Raw genomic sequence first — 5,556 nt, forward strand, 5'->3', positions numbered from 1 at the left:
GGAGGAGGAGGAGGAGGAGGAGGAGGGGGAGGAGGAGAAGAAGGAGGAGGAGGAGGAGGAGGAGGAGGGGGAGGAGGAGGAGGAGGGGGAGGAGGAGGAGGAGGAGGAGAAGAAGAGAAAGAAGACGGTTGTTGCTGAAAATCAGCCTAAACCAGAAGGCGAGGACTGGAGCACAGATAGGCTGTCTTACAAGTCAATAAGGACATTACGCAAATCAACATGAATAATGCCGTGGGGAAATGGGTGGGTTCTCAAGTCACATTGTTGCCTGATTTAAATCCCACTTTATCTTGTGTTAACCATGGGATTGACTAAGTTTTTCATCGAGAACAGAAGACATTGTAATAGGACCATGGCCACTGTAAATCAGACAATGTTGTAGCGTACGGAGCACAGCATTGTTGTTGACACCGTGACCTCGCTGTTAGCATCGTCTCAGAGGACGCGTCTTGATAGAACAGTGTATTAAAGTGTTGGAGAAACCACAACCCTTCATCCCACTTAGCCCGTGACAGTCCTGGGCTATCCTGCTGACTCAGGAGCATAACCACAAAAGCACCCCCTGTCACTCTCAAAGGCATCTCAGTGTGGACAATGAATCATATGGTCACCCTACCATGAACTCACCTAGCTAGCGAGGATTTTTTCTGTTTTCTTTCCACATGATCTTGCACTGTTCTCAAAACAAATGAGATTTGGAACAAATACCTGTTGGATGAGAGAAGAGATTTTTGACAAAAAAGGTGGGGGGAAGGAAGGGAAGGAGGAGGGGGAGGGGAAGGAGGAGAGAAGCCTCCAAAATTGTATTACAAACCACTCGCTGAAAGCCCTTCTGGAAAGGCAGCCTACAGTCTGGAAGGGAAAAGACGAAGCCGTGTTGCCGGCCTCATGGTCAGTCTGGGGAGAAGGGTAGGGGTGGAGGGGTGCAGACCCCTGTGCCGACCTGGCTCCTGGGAGCAGAGCCTCTTTATTCCCATAGCACCTTCCCTTCTGAGCCCAGGAGGAGCAGTAACAATCCCACTGCAGATAAAAACAATACTAAAGCTCAAGACTCACAGCCAGTTTTAAACCTGCCACTTCTATCTATAAAGTTTTTATTTTTTCCTAAGCATTTTGGCATTTTCCTCGAACTGTCCAGTCTTCTGTATTGCTCTCTACATTTGTAGAAACTCACTTTTCTTTTAACTCTAAACTCCCAAGTTTTCTTTCTCCTCCCTCCAGTCCTCTAGAACCCTGGAATCTACGGCAATGGATGGAGGTATGTGGGAACAGTGGGTTCAAATCCTGGCAATTATGCCCCCCGTGGGACATCTGGTAATGTCTGGACACACTTTCGGGTTGTCGTGATTGGAGGCTGCTCCGGGCATCTAGGGAACAGAGGCCAGGGATGCCACTAAACCTTGTCCCATGCACAGGACGGCCCCACCACCACCAGGAATTAACCAGTTCATAACCTCAATTGCTGGGTGAGAGGCAGACCAGCCTCCCTCCGGGCCCCTAATTACAGGGTTTTCTATAGGAAATTACTTCATCTCCTATATTGACTCTATCAGGAGCTTGTGGGCAGTAGATGAAGGGGTGCTGGGTTGTGTCGGGGGCGGGAGTGTTCATTCCTCAAATCATCTCCTCACAGATTACTAATGAATCCTGATGAGAAGCTCTTTGAAAGGTTAGAGAGATTATGAGATTTGCATCTAGAAGTCTAGGCTCAACACCTAATTCTGCTGCTAACTGGCTGTGTTGTATTGTGCAAGCCACTTCTTGGTGATAAACCTACCGCCCTGGGTTCCTCTGAGCATTGAAAGTGATAATGTGTAAAGTGTTTTGTAAACTTGGATGTTTCTGCACAATCACCAAGTGATACTGATTTGCCTTCAGGTGGTGGTCCAATGGCTGGTCCCATTGTTTTTCACTGTCCAGATATTGGAATGGACTTCTTCTATAACACAGGACATTTATCTAAAATATTAATCCCTTGACACTGGTCAAAAAGCCAGCTTTCATGGCCCTGGGCATCCACTGACACATAAGGGCTTAGAAAATTCAGTTTTTCAAATTTCCATTCCTTTCAGGAAACATTGGGGGAAAAAAGTTATCTGTCAGAGTGAAAAAAGATGGAGGTAAAGAGAAAAGATGATACTAAAGCATGCCTTGTTCCCACATATCAAAAAAATACCTCTCATCTGCCGGGAACCAGGGAAGCTCTGGGTAGCCAGGTGAAGCACAACCTGGCCATTGTGAGACTTTCAAATCTTTTGTTTTTACCATTTTACCTAACTACAGGTTCATGAAAAAGTGAATACCACGTCACAAAATTAAGTTATCATCTCTGAATAATATAGTCATGAAATTGTCCTTCGGAAAAACCATTTCCATTCTACTCACAGTGAGCTTTGAGAAAACTTACCCATCTATCCATCATCCAATACATCCAATCCACCCATCCATCATCCTATCATCCTTCCATCCATCCATCATCCATCCATCCATCCATCCATCCATCCATCCATCATCCACCACACCACAATTTTTTTCTGAGGACCTTTCTGTGGCACAGACTCAGCTGGTGTTGGAGAAATAAACACAAATGGAACAAGGGTCTCACCCTGCTGTGGAAAAACCTCACTACACTATAAACCTGCTGATGTTCATGCTGGCTTATTGCTTCATCAATAACTTTGATTATGCATTGTTTATTTTGAAGATCTTTAACCACACTCTATAAACTCAAATATGCCAAGGCCATGCTTTGTAAAAATATTTTTGCTGCTCATATTTTGAAACACATTTCTTAAAAACTTGGAGTCAAATGTTTGAAATGTATTTTTGTTCATTTATTCAGCACACTTAGAATGAGATCATTTAGCTCATGACTGTTACACCTCCCAAATCTTACCAAGATTTGAGCTTTCCTTTTTAATTTGGTTGAGTTTAATCTGATTGGACCAGAAAGAGATAAAGGCTGTGAAGGAGGGTCTACTTGAGCCTCAGCTCTGTGGGCACACTCTCCCCAGAGATGCATCGGTGTGATCAGGAGAGTGGTGAATCCAGTGACCTTGGAAAGTCCCTTTCACTTGATGGGACATCATCCTGAATGAGGACCTTGAATCAGATGATTGTGGGGTTCCTTCAGTACTCCAGTTCTGTAATCTGTAATCTATGATCTAACATCTCACATACTTGGAAATCGCTAATCAGAGCAGAACAAAGCTGAGAATCAGGAAGTGAGCAGAAAAGGTCTCCCCGAGCCAAAAACAATATAACTGAGTTTGTCTCTTAAAGTGTGAGGGTTTCCCCGAGGATGAGCAACTGAGCTTTCATTCCAAGCCCATGACTCTATCCTAAATTCAATCTAACCTATTTTCTGGTATCTTAATCCAGAACACATCACCAACAGCAAACTAGGAAGGCTGAAGCAGTCATCTTCATGAAAACAAAATGCTTAAATTAAAAGCAAAAAAGTGCTTACAGTTCTAAGTCTTAGTTAGCAATGAGGTTTACTTCCTTATTTCAAATGAACCAAGAAAATGACGTATTGATTGAAAGAAAGAAAGGAAGAACCCAAGGAAGGGGAGGGGGAAGGAAGAGGGAGGGAGGAAGGGAGAAAAGAAGGAAGGAGAGAAAGGAAGGAAGAGCCCTATATGCCTGGCACATAGTACAGAATAATGAACCAAGATCTCAAAAGCAGACTGGTGGTTGCATGTGTTGGGGAAAAACAATATAGACATTTGGTTCTATTTTATTATATTTATTTATGAAATGGCACAGTATTATTGGAACAAAGCCCCATATTTAAACATTTCAGGTACAGTGATTTAATATACATACATTATATATAACTACTTACTATATATTATAATTATCCATCTTGCAAATAAAGCATTAGAGTGCCAATTAGAAATTTAACTAGAAATTTACATGGCACGGTAATTTCTGCCCTTTATACTTCCTTTATGACTGTCTAAATTAGGTTTAAAATTCTTCCATAATTCTATTGCAAGTATGGTTACTGAGAGCAAGATCAAAGACCTTAAAGATTGTTCTGTCTAGTTCCCTCTTCTAAATAGATTGTTATGTATTATGTCACTATACAGAGTATTCTTTATACACAATATATTATTTTAAATCACTTAATAATCTCATCAACCCTGAGAAGTGGTCACTGTCCTGGAGTAGAAATAGGGGATGCCACAGAGTGAAATGACATGGGATTGAACTGGATTAAATTATGAGTTGTGAATTTGACTCTTTAAAATGATTTTTTTTCTGAAATATTTCCCCTGAGGATAGCTTGATCACTTTCAGGCCCTTGTATAAAAAATATAATCATAATAATCATCCTTGGCAGTCGTGAAATAAGATGTTGTGTTCCACTTTTTTCCCCAGCTTTATTGAGATCCAAGTGACATATCGCATTGTGTAAGATTTAAGATGTACGACATGATGATTTGATGCACATATACATATGGCAAGATGATCACCACAACATGGTTACTTAATACCTCCACCACCTCACTTAATTACCATTTTTTGGTGCGGTGAGCAACATTTAGGATCTACTCTCTTAGCAACTTTCAAGTATACTTCCAAGTATATGTTCAAGTATATTTCAGTCTTGTTAACTGTAACCGCCCAGCTATACGTTAGCGCCGCAGAATTTACTGATCTCATCACTGAAAGTTTGTACCCTACGATCAGTGTCTCCCCATTTCCCCAACCCCAGCCCCTGGAAAGCACCAATGTCTTCTCTGTCTCTGTGAGTTCAGCTTTTGTAGATTCTATGTTTCAGTGAGGTTGTGCTCCGCCTTAATGTGGAACTCTATTTTGGGAACCTGCTTCCCTCTCCATGCAGGTGGTTGGCTTCAGGCCACAGCCTCCAGCTTGTAGGCTCGCCATGAAGGCTGCTGCCCAAATACCACCCCTATTCCTACCAGCCTTCCCAACACTGCTGCTAAATCTTGTTCTCTGTTCTCTTGTTTATTTCTTCTTGAAAATAGGGCCAATTAGTGCCCGGAATCTGAGGTCCTTCCTGTTCTTTAGCTTGTAAACAATTGCCCCACCAGAAGCAGTGATGAGAGGCACAAGTGCCTTCCTCAGACCCTGTACTGTAGCCCCAAAACCCATAAAATATTCTGGAAAGATCCCAGTGCCCAAGGTGTTCTTGGCAGAGTGGAGGGTCTCCGTGGCACCTGGCACTTTTCACCTATCCAAAAGCAGCAGTTGGGGCTCTGGGGAGCCCTGGCTTCCTTCTTCCTAGCTGTCTGACTTGGGGCAAGGACATGGGTCTTCCTACTAGGGGTGTTATGAGTCAATCTGTACAAAGTATAGCCGATCCTCATTATCTGAGGAGTCAAATACTTCATAAAACTTTTTATCTTTATTTGTATACATTCGCAACCCCATTTATACTTGTCAATATTTGTAACCCAAAAATCAAGAAAGTCCGAGATAATTGACCAGCCCTTTCTCTACTGGGACAGGGATGGCAACTTTCTCGCCAAGAAAAAAAAAGGAAAGAAAAGAAAGAAAGAAAGAAAGAAAGAAAGAAAGAAAGAA

Source organism: Callorhinus ursinus, unplaced genomic scaffold (assembly GCF_003265705.2).
Source record: "Callorhinus ursinus isolate GAN/ISIS: 27379988/994484 unplaced genomic scaffold, GSC_fseal_2.0 scaffold1, whole genome shotgun sequence".
In the NCBI taxonomy this organism is placed as follows: Eukaryota; Metazoa; Chordata; class Mammalia; order Carnivora; family Otariidae; genus Callorhinus; species Callorhinus ursinus.